At 40.3% G+C, this 19,494-nt stretch overlaps 1 protein-coding gene across 4 annotated transcripts in view; it reads left to right on the top strand.

Moving 5' to 3' along the window:
- The window catches only part of Adamts9 (ADAM metallopeptidase with thrombospondin type 1 motif 9), a 166,882-nt gene extending 161,686 nt beyond the window's left edge, over positions 1-5,196 (top strand). For all 4 annotated transcript variants that reach the window (XM_087904481.1, XM_087904483.1, XM_087904482.1 and 1 more), the window contains one exon: positions 3,257-5,196. The gene's annotated coding sequence lies outside the window, so the exon portion shown is untranslated. The remainder of the gene's footprint in view (positions 1-3,256) is intronic.
- The last annotated feature ends 14,298 nt before the right edge of the window (positions 5,197-19,494 follow it).

Consider the following 19,494-nt stretch of genomic DNA (forward strand, 5'->3'; position numbering starts at 1 on the left):
CACCTCCAGGACCCTCACTTCCTAAGGTCTCTGGTAGATCCAGAGATCTAGGTTTTGAATATTAAAAATTGTGATGCAGGGGGCTGAGAAAAGCCCTGCAAGAATATAATAGTCACAGTAGCATCTGTATTCGCTGGGCTCCACTGTGCTGAGCAGCTTACCAGGCATGGTTTCATTGAATCCTCACAAGGACATCGTGAGGTAGAGCTCCTGTCCTTATTTTGCCGAAGAAGCTGAGACCCACAGCCATTGGTTTTCTCAAGGTCACAGCGACCTTCCCTTGCAGCCTCAGTGAGCGCTCACACCAACAGCATTGCTCTCAGTCATGGCAGATTTGCCACTCACAGTGGCAGCAGCTCGGTGTCATCTAGATCTTGTTGTAAATGCGGATCTTAATGTCCCCTCCCCTGCACACACACACCCTATACAAGAAATCAGAATCTCTATTTCATCAAAATCCGCAGGAGACTCATAGGCCAACAAGTGCTCCCTCTGCTGGGCAAAAGACTACACTGCCCACTTTTCATTATCCTGATTCCTTCAGCTACAAGGCGCAGGTCATCCAACCCGTGTGACCTTCTGGCACCTTCCCTGTAACTTCCAGTGGCCCATTCAGTCCTCCCCCCACCCCATTGCTCATTCCTGCTCCAACACATGAGTTGCTCTCTGACAAATGTTTCGGTCAACATCAGTATTGAAAGTATTCTTTTTATGTCTTTGTAGATCAGGCTCTTGCTTATTAGCCCAAGTTAGCCCCAAACGCAGGGTCTTTATGGCTCTCTCTCCCAAATGCTGGGACTGCAGGTGTAAATCATCACATCTGGGCAGAATTGCAACCTTAAATTCATATCATTTGTGTTGCAAAAGGCAAAGAAAATGCGCTCACTGAGATGCCTGTGCGCCATGCCCTCTTCAGGCACAGCTGTATAGGGCTCCACAGTGTTGTCCTCTCCATCGACAGGCAGTGAGCACCTTGTGTTTCTTCTTTCTCAACATGTTGTCTTTCCCACTCCCATTACTAAGTAATGGATTACTTAGTAATCCCTTGCTAAGATTACGTCATCATTATAACTCCTGATTAAACTAAATGCCATCCACAACCATTATGCCACATAGCTCTCCTCGGGCTGGAGAGGTATCTCAGTGGTTAAGAGCACTGGCTGTTTTCCCAGATGACCTTTGTTCAGTTCCCAGCACCAACATGGCAGTTCTAGAAATCATATACTTCCTTCTGGCCACCAAGGGCACCAGGCACACATAGGGCACACAGACATGCAGGCAGGCAAAACGCCCACGTGGAAAATAGTAAATAAGTAAATAAAGAAATAGCACCTCTCCTCACCTCTGGTGGGATCACATAGTCAGTTCTGAAGTAGCGCATCTGGAGCCTGATGTACCTACCGGGAGGCAGGTGACTGACAGCTTCATTTGGAAGAGGATCACTTCTAAGAGCAAAAAGAGGTTTGGCCTGGAACGATAGTTCAGTGGTGTAACATGAGGGCCGGCTTGTTGGGATATCTGTTCCCGCCTGGTACCCGACAGCCAGCATACCCCAAAGAAATCACACAGACTCCTTAAGATTATAAACTGATTGGCCCATTAGGTCAGGCTTCTTATTAGTCCTTATAACTTATGTTACCCCATTATCCTTATCTACATTAGCCACACGGCTCAGTACCTTTCTCAGTGTGACAGCTTACATGTTGCTTCTTCAGTGATCTGCGCAGGAGTGGCTGAGGGAGCTTCCTGCTTTCCAGAATACTCCCAGGCTCTTTGTTCCACCCCTACTTCCTGTCTGGCTTTCCTGCCTATACTGCCTGCCTGGCCAATCAGCGTTTTATTAAAATATGATTGACAGAATACAGACAATTCTCCCACACCACAGTGGTAAAACACTTTCCCAACATGAACAAGGTACAGGGCTTGACCCTTAGAACAAACACAATGGACAAAAGAACAGCGTGTGAGTTCTAGGACAGACTGGGCTGGAGAATAACACACACACACACACACACACACACACACACACACACACTGGACAGCGGTGGGGCAGCGAAGAGACTTAGGATTCAATAAGGCGAGATGGGGTGGAAATACACAAAACCAAACTTATATATGCTAGAGACCCCATTTTCATATGTGTCTTATATCTGCTTTTCCTGTATATGTTATCTGTCGTGAAATATGAGTACATATGTACAAAATTTACATGTGTAAATTTACATGTATGTAAGAAGACTAGAAGGAAATGTCATAACATTTGAATATTATCACAGATGAGATTTCTAGGCGCTGAACTTTTTTCTCTCTTATTGTTTTGTAATTATTCTTTTTTTCCTTTTTTTAAAATTACATTTATTTATGTGTGTGTGTGTTGGGGCGTGCACATACTGTCACATGCCTATGGACCAACTCACAGGGGTCAGCTCTCCTCTTCCAGCAAGTGCTTCTCCTCAATACACCACTTGCCTGCTCTCTGTTGCACGAATTCTAGTTGGTCTTAATAAAAACCCGGAGTCAGATATTAGGGTAAAAGCTGAGAGATCAGAGAAACGGATCAGTTAGTCACCAATGTTCTTTTTACCTCTACCAAATTCTCAGACTGAAGGGGCAAGATCCTGTCTCCGAGAATTTTCAGACTGAATGCCACAAGCTCCTGTCTCCTCCTGCCTTATATTCTTCTCTCCACCCAGCCATGTCCCTTCCTGTCTCCATCTTTCTAGTACAGGGATTAAAGGTGTGTGACTCCCCAATACTGGGATTAAAGGTGTGAGTCACCATCACCTGGCTGTTTCTCTTTTAGACTAAATCCCTTTCATGTAGCCCAGGGTGGCTTTGAATTTACAGAGATCCTTCGGCCTGTCACCCGAGTGCTGGGATTAAAGGTGTGTGCCACCACTGCCAGGCCTCTATGGCTAACTGTTGGCTAGCTCCGCACTCTGATCTTCAGGCAAGCTTTGTTAGATCACAAACAAAATATCACCACAGCTCTCCTTTTGTGGTTCTGGAGGTCAAACCCAGGACCTCACACTACTAGACAGACACCCCACTACGGAGCTACCTCTCCAGCCCACTTCTGTGTTGCTTATGAAAAAGAAGTAAAGAGATGACCAAATAAATAGGAATTCACTTTCTAATGTGGAGAAGATCCTAAGCGACGCTTTATAATTCTGCATGTGAAAGTACCTGATTCGCCTTCTCTGGACCTCCAGTCTTTGGTGTAGAAAGTTTGTAACTCTTGGCTTGTTTCTTTCAGGGGCTCTGAAGAGGAAGCCATTATGGAATGGATGAAGGATAGTAATTCAATACCTCCACCTTAAATTTGGGTGCATCTGTGTGCGTGCATACAGACCTGTCTCTGTGTGTGTGTGTGTGTGTGTGTGTGTGTGTGTGTGTGTGTGTGTGTATGTGTGTATATGTATGTACATATGCATATATATAAATATATATAAATATATATATATATATACAGGTTGAGCATCCCTTATCCAAAAATTTAAAGTCTGAATTCTGAAATCTTTTGAATACCAGCAAGAGACCTCAAATGGAAAATTTCATGCTATGAAACTTTGTTTCATACACAAAGTTTGTTGAAGTGCCATACAAAATTACATTTCTGTCATGTATGTAAAGGTGCATAGGAAACACCAATGAAGCCCATATCCCACATTCTTGGGCCTGCATTGCGCTCTTCCTGAGTACCCTATTGCTTAAAATCTGTACTAAAAATCTCCTAGTAAACCCCAACTCCATTTAAAAGAAAGAAGTATAAGTGAATACCATATTCAGATTTGAGTCCTATCCCTAAGATCTCCCATTTTGTATATGAAAACATCCCCAAGTCTTCGAAATGTCTGACATATACACTGATGGTCTCAAGCATTTCAGTGAGGGATACTCAACCCGTGGAATACCATAATGATGTAAAGTTTAATATTTATGTTTGAAATTATTTATTGTGATGTAATATTTTTGTACGTAAAATGATTTTATTGCGACTGCCTGTGCATGATGTCCTCCCTTGCAGTCATACCACTGCATTTTACGTACTCTACATTCTATGTAGTATATGACAAGGTGACCCTTCATTATCACGGTACACTGTTGTTTACTTCTTACCTGAAAATGTGTTTTACTGTTACCTTTTGAGAATTGTAATTATTTTTGTAACAACCTAACTGTCATCGAGGTGCTATGTGAGTCGAATAAGGGTATTTTTGGCAATTGTGGGAACGTTTCATTAGCCAATAAGTGAGTTCGCAACATCACAGATTGTACCAACTACTAATTATAGTATCTATTCCGTTTCATGTGATCTCTGGGAGAAATATGCTGCCTTGGTGCTAATATTGTATGTTTTTAAAGTAATCTTCAGAGTTAAAAAAAAAACACTTACTAAAAGGGAGTAATAGAAAAACAATTCCCAAGGGATAAAATGACTTGGCTTGGGTAAGATCCACTGTTTATACTTATTTTTAGAAAACTGCCAGTTTGGGATAGTAGCCGAACTCATTCCTTCCTGCTGCTGTTGGGAATATGCTTTACTCCAGTCCATGGTGCCCTGGACTCCTCGCCATCACTGGGAGGGTTCACCGAAAGCTTCATTACAGCGTGACATTGGGAAAGGGGGGGATCTCCTGCTGTTTTGTCAAGATATCCTCAAAGACACCCAAGTTTACCAGCATCGAGACAAAAGCTAAACAGCAGGATCGTAGCCTTCCCGCCCCTCGGCCTACTGACGGCCTTCAGCACCCCTGAGCACACTCAGAGAGCGACAGGAGCAGATTCTGAGCCGTGGAGATCAACCACCTTCTGCATGAAAACTTTGGCCAATGAGATGACTTCCCTGCAGGCTGGGAGCCTAATACCCTGCTGGGTTTCCTGTGGTCTTCAGCGTCAGGGTGGGAAATGAACTGGCATATAAGATGCCCAAGTCTTTCTGCGCTTCTGCCAGTCCGCCTTGTGCTACTTCTTTCAGAAATGGAGGTGCTGAAGCAGTGCTCACAAGACATTTGGCTTGAGAAAGCCTGCTCAAGCTTTCCGAGACCAAAGAGACTAGGAAAACCCTGACAGTATTCTCCAGCTCCACAGAAATAAATACCAGAGCATGGTATATGCCTTATATGAACAAGTGTCATCTTCTATTGTTAATATATGTGAAACATATTATAAATAAATATTGTGACCACATCCAAACCATGGATGGTTCTCCTGGCTTCTGAACTCTTGATTAACGTTCAAATACAAATGTCTCTAGGGTTTTTTTCCTATATTTCTGAGATTATAATATAATTTTATCATTTCTCCCATCCCTTTCCTCTCTCCCTACCCTTTATTTTAGGGTTTCTATTACTGTGAAGAGACACCATGACCATGGCAACTCTGCTAAAGCAAGAACACTTAATTGTGGTGGCTTCCACTTCATAGTTTTAGTCCATGATCATCATGGTATGACATGGTGGTGTGCAGGCAGACATGGTGCTGAAGCTGAGAGTCCTACATCTGTCTCATTGGGTGTGGCTTGAGCATACATGAACCCTTAAAGCCCACCTCCACAGTGACACACTTCCTCCAACAAAACTACACTTACTTCAACAAGGCCACACCTCCCATTAATGCCACTTCTTTTGGGTGCCATTGTTTTCATCTGAGTTGTTCTATTTACCAGTAAAGATTCAGGAGTCAGATATTGGGATGAAAACCTGACAGATCTGAGAAGTCAAGAAGCAACCTTCGTTTTAGCCAGAACCCTGACAAGAGAGCATCTCTCCACCCATCCCAAACCAAAAAAAAAAAAAAAAAAGACTGAATCTCTAAGTCCCTTTCTACTCTTTCCTCTGAGTCTCTCTATCGGTATTCCTGGCTTCTCCATCCTCTCTATGGCTAGTTCCTGTCAACTAGTAACTGATTCCACCCCCTGATCCAAAGTTAATTTTCTTAACACAGTCTCCAAATCTCACAGTGCCATTAAATATCCCACAACAGGCCATTTTCTTTCAAACCACCACACCTCCCATACACTCCTCCTTGCTCTCTTTCAAGTTCATGGCCTCTTTTGTCATTAATTATTGTTACATGTATAAATATAACTTGCTCAGTCTGTATAATGTTACTTGTCTGTCTGCTTTTAGGGCTCACCTTTTGGTATTGCATAACCAGCTAAGGCTGAGGTTCCGTGGTCTTGCCCCATCCACTCTGATATGTCTGGTGTTGGCATCTTTGTTCAGTTCATGCTTGGGTAGTCATGTTAATGAGATTTTATGGATGTGGCTTTTGACATTCCTTGGAGACACAGTCTCACCGCCAACTCTCTGGTCCTCTGGTTCTTATTGTCTTTCCATCCCTCATCTACAATGTTCCCTGAGCCTTAGGTGAGGGAATGTTTTGTAGATGTATTCATTGGGACTGGGCTCTACAACGCTGCATTTTGGTTGCTTGGGGCTTTCTGTAATGACATCACTCTGTTGCAAAGAGGATCCCTGATGAGTGAGGCCTTTACCTCTCTTTGGGTGTAAGGACGAGTATTTAGAATGTTGTGAGGGATTGTGTTGAATCAATAAAGTGGTGGTTGTAGGTTCTCCTCCAAGACACATGACTTCACCATCCCTGGGTGCTAGCCACGACTCCCTTGTTAAGCAGGTGTCAAGACCAATCAGAGAGCTCTTGCTTTCCACCCAGGCCTGCACATCTCTACTGCACTCTTAGGTTATTGTGCTGTGCTGGTCCTTGTCATGGTTCATAGGCACCATAGCTGGATATGACTATTGGTTGGGTCCCTCCTTCGGAAGCTTGTGTGGTACCTTCTGGTACCATGAGCGAGTCCTTGGGGAGAAAGCATTCAGGTCAGTTCCAGCTCAGGGGATGCTGGGCCCTGTGTCCGAAGTGCATAATGTCTCCAGCAATAGGAAATTACCTTTCACCTCTGTGGGGCAACCAAGGACAATATCAATGGTTTGTAAAATTTTTGGAGTCTCTTGGACAACACTTACCAACAATTCAAAAGGGATTTCTTGTGTAAATGATATATGTATTTATAATCAACTTTTTGTATTATAGTGGTTAATTAGGTAGATGTTAATCATGTGATTCCTTATGGCCTTTTCAGACATCCTTATTATTTTACCATCCTCTCTCTTTCTTCTGTATTTACCTCCTTCCTTCCCCAGTTAGATCCCCTCTTTTTTTCTCATTTCCCTGATCAGATCCAAGAACCCTACTGTTCTCCCCTTTCTATTGCTTCTCTATCCCCCCTACCCTGGAAATAGTTCCCTTTTCTACTTTCCTGGTCTCTCTCTGCAGTTGCTCTAGGATATGTACTCACATCTGAAATTTTGGAGCTAGCGGGCTCTGATGAGAGAGAACATGTGATGTTTGTCTTTCTGGGTCTGGGTTCTCATTCAACAAGATATTTTCTAGTTCCGTCCTCTTGCCCGCAAAGGTCATGATTTTGTTTCTCTTTACCTCTGAAGAGTGCTCACTAGTATATGAACCACGTTTTCATCATCTGATTGGTGATGGAGGACACTGAGGTAGTGTCCACTTGCTGGCTTCTTTGACAGGAACAGCAATGAGCATGACCAAGCAAATATCTGTAGAGCAGGGTGTTGAGTCCTTTGGGCATATGCCGAGGAAAGGTAGAACCAGGTCATATTGTAGATTTACATCTAGATTTTGAGAATTCTCCATACTGATTTTCATAGTGGTTATACCAGCCTACAATCCCCCAAAAATGTGCCTGAGAGATGGTTCTCCTGTCCCCACATCCACACCAGCATTTGTTGTTAGCTGTTTGGTTGATCTTTGCCATTCTGATAGGAATAAGATAAAACTTCAAAGTTGCCTTAATTTTCATTTCCCTAATTGCTACGGACAAAGAACTTTTTTTTTCCTTCTTTTGAGAACTCTGTTCAGGTTCTAAGCCCATTTTTTTTTAAATGGGTCGTTGTTGGTTTGGGATTTTGGGGCTTTTTGATTTGTTTGGTTTTTATTCTCTATGTTTTGAGTTCTTTGTCTATTCCAAATATTAATTGTTTCTCAGATGTATAGCTGGCAAAGATTCTCTCCCAGTCTATGTATTTCCTCTTCACCCAGCTGACTGTTTTCTCCATGCTTTGTGCCCAATATGTATGTTGTCTTCAGCAACAGGGTCTTACCATCAGGTTCTGGTGGGTAACCATACATTATAAAGTGTCTTGTGTTGTTTGAGAGATCTCTGGGACACCTCTGATAAGCAACTAAAGTAGTGGTAGCCCACACATGGCACTAGGCTTTTTATTTAGCAACCTATAGCTTCGAGGTTGAAACAATCCCTTGTGTAGGGTAACTCCAATCAAACTCCTGTATATGAATTTATGTGTGTGAAACATAAAATAATAGACTTCCATATGGCATTTCAAATACACTTGAAGTTGGCTATACCTCTTCCAGCACACTCCTCTGCTGTGCCCTCCCATCCCTCTTTCCAAGTAAGCCTCCCTTCTCATTATCCCTTCTCTTCCAGTCACCTGTGTTCTACTCTCTCGGCTCCCTGGGATCTTTCCTCTACCTCCCCTCTAATCGCCCCTTTCTAGTTTCCTTGATTCTATGATAACTTCAAATTAAACACAAGAGTCAGAAGATTCACTGCTAAGATCTGCATGTGAATGAGAATATGTGATATTTGTCTTCTAGGTCTGGGTTACCTCACTCAGGATAATGTTGCCTCGCTCCATCCATAATGAAACTTCACCATTTCATTTTTCTTTTCAGTTGAATAAATTGTCCATTGTCCACATTTTCATTATCTATTCTTTATCTGGGCTGTTCTATGCCATAGCTATTGTGAATAGAGCAGCTATGAAGATGGATGATCAGGTGTCTTCATGGTAAGAAGTTCTTTGGGTAGATGCCAGGAGAGATAGAATTGTGTCGTATAAGAGATGTATTTCTAGCTTTCTGGGGAATGACCATACTGATTCCCACCTGTTTACACCCCTCTCAACATTGTTAGAGTGTTCCCCACTCCCCATAGCCCTGTATCCTCTTCAGTACTTACTGTTGGTTGTCTTTTGTTTTCTTAACTTAGCTTCTCTGACTGGAGATAAGAAGAAATCTCAAAGTAGTTTCACTTTGCATCTCCCTAGTGGCTAAAGATGGTGAATACTTTTAAAAATATTTCTTCTGAGAACTTTCTGTTCATTTATGTACTCCACTTCTTTTTTTTTTAAGATTCGTTTATTATGTCCCCTGACATGCCAGGAACTCAATTTGTAGACCAGGCTGGCTTCAAACTCATAGAGATGCCCCCATCTCTGCCTCCTGAGTGCTGAGATCAAGGCATATGCTACCATACCTAGCCCCATTGCCCACTGTTTGATTGGATTGTTTGTTTTCTTAAAAGCTTAGCTTTTTCACTTCCTTGTATTTCATAGACACTAACCCTCAGTCCCATGTATACATGAAGACTTTCCCTATCCTGCAGGCCACCTCTTTGGTTGATTAAAAGTTTTCCTTTGCAGCACAGACACTTTTTGAATTTTATAAAGTCCCACTTGATGGCTGTTGTCTTACTTCCTGGGTACTAGAGTCCTATTCAGGAAGTTTATATCCTGAAGTGTACTCTTTCTTCTAGACATTTCAGAGTTTCAAGTCTAACATTGAGATCGATCCTCTTGGAAGTAATTTGTGTGCAGAGAGAGAAGAATCAGGTTTCATTTTCTACACATAGATATCCAGTTTTATCAACGCCATTTATTAAAGATGCTGCCTTTTCTCTAATATATGTTTTTTTCAGTCTTTGTCAAAAACAGGTAACTGTAGTTGTATTAACTTATATCTGGGTCTTTGAACTTTTCTCCTTTGGTTCATGTGTCTGTTTTTGTGTCAGTATCATGATGTTTTTACTGCTATGTTTCTGTAATAGAACCTGAAATAAGGCACAGTGATATTTTCAGCAGTGTTTTTATTCTTTAGTATTCTTCTTGCTATCTTGGGTCTTCTGTGCTTCCACATGAATTTTAATATTGTTTTTGCAATTTCCGTGAAGGATTGTATTGAAATTTTGATGAGGATTATATTGACTCTGTAGGCTGCTTTGGTAAAACATTGGTTTTTCAGAATATTGATCCTACCAATCCATGAGCATGGGAGATCTGTTCATCCTCTGGTACTTCAACTTCTTTTTTCAGTGTCTTGAAGTTTTATAAGACAAGTCTTTCACTTCCTTGGTTAGATTGGTTTTCTAAGATTACTTTTGAGGCTATTGTGATGGATTGTATTCCTGATTTCTTTCTCTGACCTTGGCATATAGAAAGGCTACTGATTTGTACTTTGATTTGCTACTTTGATGAGTGCTTTCATCAGTTATAGGAGTTTTCTAGTGGAGTCATTGGGATCTTTTATGTATATAAGCATATCACCTGCAAATAAAGATACTTTGACTTCTTTCTTTCCTATTTGTGTTCCTTTGGTGTTGTGGAATATTTAACATGTAAAGATGTGTTCATGATGAGGAATATCACTTAACTGTGTAATGGTGTGTTACATTGGTTTCTGCTGCCTTTGTTAATGATGTAAAATGTGTTACTATCTGACCACAATAGAATACAATGGGATATCAGCAACACTGCAAACTATAGACTCAGACTCATGAAAACTGAACATGACACCACTGGAAGATAGTTGAGTCATGGGGGGAAAATCAAGAAAGAAAAAATTTAAAATCCTAAAACTGGATGCAAAAGAAAATACAACATACCAGACCTGATGGGACACTATGAAGGCAGTTCCATCAGGAAAAATTATATTACTAAGTGCCTACATAAAAAAATGTGGAAGAGGTCAAATTAAAACTTATTGATATCCCTGAAGGTCCTGGAAAAACTAGAAAACAATATCCCAAAACAGTAGATGGGAAGAGATAATCAAATCAGGAGTGAAATTAGGAACAAACAAATGAAAAATAATGAAGAGGAGATTTGGTTTCTAGAAAAGATTAACAAGATTGACAAACCTTTAGCTGAATTAACCAGGGGACAGAGACCCAAATTATCCAAATTAATAAAATTTATGTTGAAAAGGGAGATACGATGGCAGATACTAAGGAAATTTAGTAAAGACATACTTTATAATCCATAGTCCATTAAATCAGAAAACTTAAAAAGATGGATGAATTTCTAGATGTATATGGCCTACTAATGTTAGATCAAGATGAAGTAAATAATTTAAATAGACAATAATAACCAATGAGATAGAAGCAGCAATTAAATGTCTCCAGGTGAAATCAGCCCAAGGCCATATGGACTCAGCACAGAATTCTAGACAGAGCACTAGCACTGGCAGCACTCAGATTATTCTACAAGATAGAAAGGAGGAGGCTCGTCCAAAGTCTTCTGAAGCCAGTATGACCTGAGACCATTAATACTGAGTTATTATAGATCAATGTACATTAATTCCGGGGTTTTGATGTTGTTGTTATTGTTGTTATTTTGTGGTGTTTCCTTAGCCTTTTTAAAAAATTAACTGTCCTAGAATTGTTTTTTCCCTGTGATCTCTTTGTTGTGTTTATCCTTGTTATCAGACTGAAGTATCCCTTCCAGCATCCTACATAGAGCTGGCTAAGGGTCATAAATTCTTTCATCTGCCTTTATCATGGAAAGTGTGCACAGAGGTTTCTGTCCTGCTGGTCCTGCAGCCATTTAGTCCCAAATAAACAAACAGAGGTCTATATTAATCATAAACTGATTGGCCTAGTAGCTTAGGCTTCTTATTAATTATTTCTTACATCTTACATTAACCCATTATTCTTGTCTGTGTTAACCACGTGGCTTGGTACCTTTTTTTGTGAGGCAGTCATATCTTGCTTAGTCTGTGTCTGGCATCCTCTGTGTCTACGTAATGACTGCAGACTGAAACTTCCCTCTTCCCAGAATCCCCATTGCCCCACCTATACTTCCTGCCTGGCTACAGGCCAATCATCATTTATTTGAAATACAAGTGACAGGGTACAGACCATTGTCCCACAGCACTCCCCCCCTTTTTAAAACAAGAACTTTGAATCGAATCTCCTTTGTTTAGCAGTTCTCCTGACTATTATCCATAACAACTTGTAACAAACATTCTAAACAAGGAAAACATCCATAATCCATTTTTTGGGGGAAGGTGGGCATAGTTTTCTAGGCTACTTTCTGCTGACTTGGGGTGCTGATAATCTTCTGGTGACCTAAAAAAATTAGGATTATGGTCAATTCCTGGCTACAATATTCTGTAAGGCTTGATCATATTAGCCAGCAGTCTTGAAACTGTTCTGGATGTAGAACTCAGACATCTAAGCCATCTGCTCCTATTGGAAATTTCTCAGGGGTTTTCCTTAATCAAACCTGATTTTTCTTAACCCAGAATGAATCCACAGCCTCTCATTTCCTATGAAAACAAAAGCAAAATCTCTTCTCCAAAGTAACATACCTTTTGACTTCAATTTTGAATTCAAGACATTTTCAAAATATATATGCTGGATTAATCCAGCAGCATTTATAATAAAGTATCTCTTGGCAGCTTTGGCTCCTTCCTCAATCATCAAACAATTTAAAGACAACACAATAACATACAGTATCCAGACTCTGTGTATTTTTCAACTTTATGTGGCTTTATTTTTATATCTATTTATCTTATTTTTAAATTTTTGCTTTTTGAGACAGGGTTTCTCTGTGTATCTTTGTCTGTCCTGGAATACATTCTGTAGACCAGGCTATCCTTGAACTCACATAGATCTGTCTGCCTCTGCATCCCAAGTGTTGGGATTAAAGGTATGTGCCACCACACCTAATTACTCTCTTTTTTTTTCTTTTTTTCTTTTAAGGACTTTATCCTTTTTTTCTCCCAAATCTACATATATTTTTAAACACACAATAAACCATTTAGAGTTTTTTTTTTAATCTTTGAATCTATCTTTATTGTATATCTCTCTTTTTCTGACTACATAAGTCTTTAATTTGCTAAGTGGTTTACTAGGATTAAGTCCGTGGCTTTGGCAGCTAGATCCGGCCCATTCCTTAGTTTTTGTTTTTTGTTTTTTGTTTTTTATTTTTCTGAGAGTCTAGCCTCATGGCAGAGGCTGGAGCTATGTTTATTGCCACAACTGTATGGCGTTTCAAGGTCCCTGCCTGCCACCACCAAAAAGAATGCAGTCAGCTATTCATCAACACCATTTAAGTGTTCTTTAAGGACCTCTTAAAGAAGCTGCAAGGTTTTGCAGCTAAAGCCGAGTCAGCAAGCCCCTCTTAAATGAGAGTGCCTGCCTCTATCAAGCAGATCCCACCAGAGAAAGTGCTGCTATCAAGAAGCCGTGCTTTTATGTCTAGAATTACTTCCCAAGCTCTCTCAGTCTTTATGTGCATGCAGTTTTCCACATGGGTACCATTCTGTTGTTTCTGTCCTGTCCAATCCTGCAGCCATTCAGTCCCAAATAAACACCCAGAGGTCTATATTAATCATAAACTGGTTGGCCTAGTATCTCAGGCTTCTTATTAACTCATAACTTATATTAGCCCATAATTCTTGTCTGTGTTAGCCACGTGGCTTAGTACCTTTTTCAGCAAGTCAGTCACATCTTGCTTCCTCTGTGTGTGGGTGACAATTGCAGACTGAAACTTCCCTCTTCCCAGAATTCTCATTGTCCTGCCTCTACTTCCTGCCTGGCTACTGGCCAATCAGTGTTTATTTAAAATACAAGTGATAGGGTACAGACCATTGTCCCACAGCAGGAAAGTTTCTGTTTTTCTTTCCATTTTAATAAATAGTTTTGCTGGGCATGTTATTTTGGGTTGACAGTTGTCTTTCAGAACTTGGAATGCATCTTTCTAGGCTTTTCTGGCTTTAAAAGCTTTTGTCAAATAATCAGGCTTCATTTAATTGTGCCAGCCTTTATAAACAACTTTCCATTTCCCTCTTGCAGCTTTTAATTTCCTTTACGGTGTCTGTGCATTTCTACTGTTTTAGTTATAATATGCCATGGGAGCTTCTTTTCTGGTCCTGTCTATTAAGAATTCCATGCGCCTTTTTTAATTGATGGGCGTGGTTTTCTCTAAGCTTAGGAATTTTTTTTCTGTGATTTTATTGGAAATACTCTCTATGCCTTTCTTCTGCCTCCCTTCTTCCACAATCCAAAGACTGATCTTTTGATAATGTTCCAGATTTATTGTTCAATTTGGCCTTTACTGAGTACTCCAGCTCCATTGTCAGCTTCTGTCTCTGAGTCTCTGTTTTTGTATTCCATTAGCAAGGCCTTCCACTGAGGTTTTTATTTGGCTTGTTGAGTTTTTTTCATTTCCAGTATCAGTTTGAATTTTCTTCAGCAATCCTATCTCTATTTCCATGTCCTGGATCAACTTCCTCATTTTAGTCATGATCTCCTCGAGTATAGTTATCTCTCCTTTGTATTGTTTGAATATACTTTTAATCATTCTTTTGAATTCCTTGGTAGTTCCTCGAAGTTGTTTTTATTAGGTGATGTTGCAGGGTTAGTGACACATCTTGGTATTTTTTAATGTTATTTTTATTTCTTCACCAGGATGGAACATATTTGGAGTTAGTACATTGGTTAAGTTTTTCTTTATTTGTATTTTTTGTTTTTAAGATTGTAGTGACTTTCTTTCTCTCTCTCTCTCTCTCTCTCTCTCTCTCTCTCTCTCTCACTCACTCAATGGTAGTATTTTTAGTTTTTAGCAGAGAACTAAGTCCTTTCCCTCTGTGGTATTTGGAGCTGGAGGCTCTATCTTCACTCTTCTCTGAGGCTGAGGTACTATCCTGGGTCAGCCAAAGCCTCCCACCTGGGTCTAAAGCTTTCCCTTTGAGTTGTGAGACTATCCACACATGTTAGGACCTTCCCAGTGTCAGATCTGATCTCCTTCCTGGTTTTGAAGCCACTGCAAAATGTAGAACTTTCCAAGCACCAATACATCTTACCTAGGTTCAGATTGCTTTGCCTCTTGGCCCTTGGCAACCACGGTGCTGGATCTGCTGGGAGATGTGTAACTTCACAAGTGCTTCCCATTTTGTTTTTTGAGATAAGATCTCTTACTGGCCTGGAACTGTCCAATTGGCTGACTAGTGGATATGTCCCAAGGATTACCTCCACAGCACAGAGATTACAAGCATATATCACCACAGCCACTTTTCTATTTAGGTTCTGGGGCTCAGACTCAGGTCTTTGTGTTTGTATAGCAAGTACATTACTGACTGAGCTATTGCTCTGGGTGCAGAGATACTTTCATTACACAACTATACAACAGCTACACAACTATACAACTGAAAAAGAACCTGCTACCATGCTCTTTAAGAATGGAAAACACCTGTCACCAACAGACGGTACGTGGGGGCCTATTCAATTCACTTTTATGTCAAGTCCAGGTCCTGGCACTGTTAAGCTGTTACTTGCTTATGTCTTCTGCACAGAGTGATGACAATCCTTAGAGATCCTAAGCTCCCAACAAGCAGGCTGCTTCCATGTGGTATGTCTTTCAAAATTAAAAGTACTTCTAACTTATAATCCTAGTATTTTTCATGAAAAGTTTATTTCTGGTTTGGGTTTCTTAGGGGTTTTGTTATTGTTGTTTTCTGTTTTACCAATTATGAATTTCCTCTAAAAAAAAAAAAAAAACCTCAAAGCCATCCTTGCTGTCACCCTGGGCACATATTTTATCTTCCTGTCGGGTGATCCAGTTAGTTTTACATCATTCATCATGAAAACTTCCCATGGGAACAAAGAGGATCTTTCATTCAAAGATCAAATAAGAGACCTATCCCTATTACAATGTCAAAGAAAGAAAATGTAACTCAAATAGAAATGTCCACCTTCATATGTAACGTATATGGGTGACTTTGCTTAGACCTAGTATCAAATGCCCTTCAGACTGTTGACATGGTGTCAGGATGCTTGAGCAAGGGACTCATGTCTAAGAAATCTAATTAATAATTTATTTATTATTTTTTAAGTCAAGGGCCTAATTCCTCCTGAGTTCAGCTTGCTGATCTTATTATTTTACTGACTGATCAGCTTAGTTGCTAGAAGTTGCTTTAAAATGAACTCAGTGAGAGAGAGAGAGAGAGAGAGAAGGAATGGGGATGGATGGGTGGGGGTGGGGAGGATCTGGGAGGAGAAAAGATATGGGAAACTATGACCAGAATATGCTATATGAAAAATATGATTAGAAAATTTTGGGGTGATATTTATTTCACCACAATTTAGTTCAATATATTTAAAGCAATATTTATATGTTCCATGGATTTTATTTCTATCAAGTTCATTAATAATGTGACACAGCAAGCAAACTTTCTGAACTTAAGTGATTCTTTTAAATACAAAACGAAAGTGGTATAATTAGCTGTTTTGAAACACTCCAGAATGGAAATTTAACCTAACTTAGAATAATGATATTTTTCTTGTTTGCTTTTGTTGTTCTTTGTTTTGAAACAGAGTCTTGGTATGTAACCCTGGCTTAAACTGACTGACTCTGCAGTGATCATCCTGCCTCTGCTTCCTGAGTACTGGAATTGTAAGGATGCACTACCACATCCACCCACTTAGTATGAATTTTATGTAAAATCACATGCCTAACAGTACTCCACGGTATACTTTAGGAAAGCTGTCTCTGAGCTTAAATGTTTTGAATCATGACATTTCTGTAAAGTCTTAAATGTTCACATGTTTTTTTTTAATACAAAAGTCTTAATATAGTGGTTCTTAACTCTTTAAGCATTTTTTTTACCTTAAATGTATTTCCTCATGAAAAAAAAATGATAAGCTTTTCAGTAACTGCTGTAGACCCAAAGATGTCTCCTGGGCGTAAGATATGGAGTGTCAGGATACCAGTGTTTCTGTATGCTTCTACTGGAGAAACTCTTAGGTGACCCCATGTGAAGTTGACAGAAGCCGTTCAATGTCTTTCCTATTGCTATGACAAATCTAATGGCCATAAACAGTTTCATTGTCTTGGTGTTCTTGATGTCAAAGATTCTCTTGTCTTTCCCAGCTTCTTGTAGTCTTTTGCTTGAGGCTTTCTTCAGCCTTGAAATCAGAAATGTTGTACCTTTAAATCTGTCTCCTCTCATTCTCACTTCTGATGTTGACCTATTTGCTTCCTTCCTGTATGGACCCTTGAGATCACACTGAGCCTATCAGATGAGCCAGGAAAATCTCTCCGTCTCATAATGCTTCATTAGGCATGTCTGCAAACTCCCCATTTCCCTTTGCAGTGGAAAATAATACAGAAGCTTCAAAGACTGAGACATAAGTATTTTTAAGGGTCATTATTTTGTTCAACATCCCTTCTCCAAACAAGGGAAATAATAACTGTATCATAAGAATAATTGGAACCATATTTATGGGGCATGTCTCAGCCCATCTTAAATGTCATAACAAAACAAACACCACAGACTGGGTGTATGTATAAATTATAGAAATTGTTCCTTAGTTCTAGAGATTGGGAAGGTAGGGATCAAGACACCGAGAGATTCTCCTCATTCAAACTCCATCCAACAGAAAGATGATGGGGGGGTCTCTCTTCCTTTTTTAAGGTTATTAATATTATTCATAAGGGCTTTGTCCCCAAGGCCTAATTACTTTCCAGGAATCCTAACTTCTAACAGTACCTCTTTGGAGGTGAAGCTCTCTATACACAAATTTGGCAGCAGCAGCAGTGACAGCAGCAGCTGCAGCAGCGACACAAAGATTCCAACTGCAGCTGCCCTTGTAACCTTAACTGTAACTTAGCACAGTCCCTAAAGTCATCTGAGAGGAGAAACCTCATTTAGTGATTGCCCAGATCAGGTGGGTGTGTAGGCATGACTGCAATGAATTTATCTTGATTAATAATTGGCATAGGAGGGCCCACCCTATGTGGGTGGCACCATTTCTCAGGCAGGTGGTCCTGGGCTGTATATATATATATATATATATATATATATATATATATATATATATAAAAATCTAGCGAAGAGCCAAGGAGGAAGCCAGCAAGCGGTGTTCCTTCACAGTCTCTGACCTAGGTTCCTGCTGTCAGTTCTTGCCCTGATGTCCCTCAGTAATGGACGGTGACCCAAAGTGTAGAATGCACTGAAACCTTTACTCCCTTGAGTTGCTTTGATTGTGTTGTTTGTCATAGAAACAGAAAGAAGACTGATTTGAATACACTCCTCTCCAAGCTGGTTTTTCCCACTGTAACAGAAGACAAATGAGGATGGCTGTGGCTCTCTCTTCTTTCTCATGTGAATAATTCTCCTTTCTCTGAATTGCTATAGACAATTGTCATAGAACAACTCAGATACATATATGTAGCGTATATCAGCACAAACATACAACTCTCACCTTAAGAGAGATAAGAGAGTTTATTCCGGAGTCAATTAGAGTAACATGACCTAGGAATAGGTTACAAGGTAGAAGCTGTTCCATGAAGTTTTTATAGTAACAAAGAAAGCCAGTAATTAATGTGCTTCTCAAATACACTGGTGGATGTCATAAGTGGGCAGTTACAACAAACTGGAGAAATCTCAGCTGTAGGCTGGTGCTACCTGATGACTTTTGGTTTAGAGTAGCCATGACTTTGTTAAGACAGTCCATGAGTTTTCATCTGTTAGTTATAGGATGTCAGGTCCAACACAGAGGTGAACAAGGGCCTAAAAACAGCCCAAAGGTAAATTGTAAGCTCTAGATCTTCAACATTCTTGCTTCTACCTCTCTGAAACCATAAAGAGTAATTCAACATTTGCAGATACAGCTTCTTTCCAAGAGACAGATACAGCTCTAAGTATGGATGACATCATTTATGTATCTCAATATTGTTGGTTCTCTCTCTATGGAGATCCTGACAATGATTCACACAGTATATGACCGACCAGGGTTTATTCTGATTCCAGAGGATGCCATGAGCCCCAAACCCAAAATTCTAAAGGCTTTACTAAACTCCTTTGAAATCCTCATGATACCTTTCAGTCAGATCTGCTCTTTTCATTCCTATTTTCAAGATGAGGGAATTGAGCTGACTCATACCCACTATTTGACTTGGTCAGTATAAGTGAGCTCCAAAGTCACTGTGTCTAAAACATAAAGCTAAGGAGCAACACAAAGCTGGATCCAGAGCCCCTGGGTCCTGACATAATGGCCTTCACCCTAACAGCCTCCTCGCAGGAAGCAAAGCAAACAGAGGACCTTATGCTTCATGGGAGCTCATGGAAGAAGAGAGAATTGGTCCTCGTAGAGTAGCTCTTGTTCCTCTAGACTGTTCTGCAACGAAAACTAACTGTTAAAAGTCCCAGACTGCTCGGGACTAAAGATAAAGTCATTTTCCAGTTAGTTGGCTGTGACTACCTCCTCTTCACTTGCTCTTTTTGAGCCAAGTTTGAAAGTTGTTAGAAATGTCTTGGTCGTGTCCTTCCAGGCTGTTTTTTTTTTTTTTTTGGTACAGAACGATCCAGCAAAAGTACAAGCTCATTTGCACCCCTCAGTGAGGGGAAGGAAGTAAA

Source organism: Myodes glareolus, chromosome 3 (genome assembly GCF_982192425.1).
Source record: "Myodes glareolus chromosome 3, mMyoGla1.1, whole genome shotgun sequence".
Lineage (NCBI taxonomy): Eukaryota > Metazoa > Chordata > Mammalia > Rodentia > Cricetidae > Myodes > Myodes glareolus.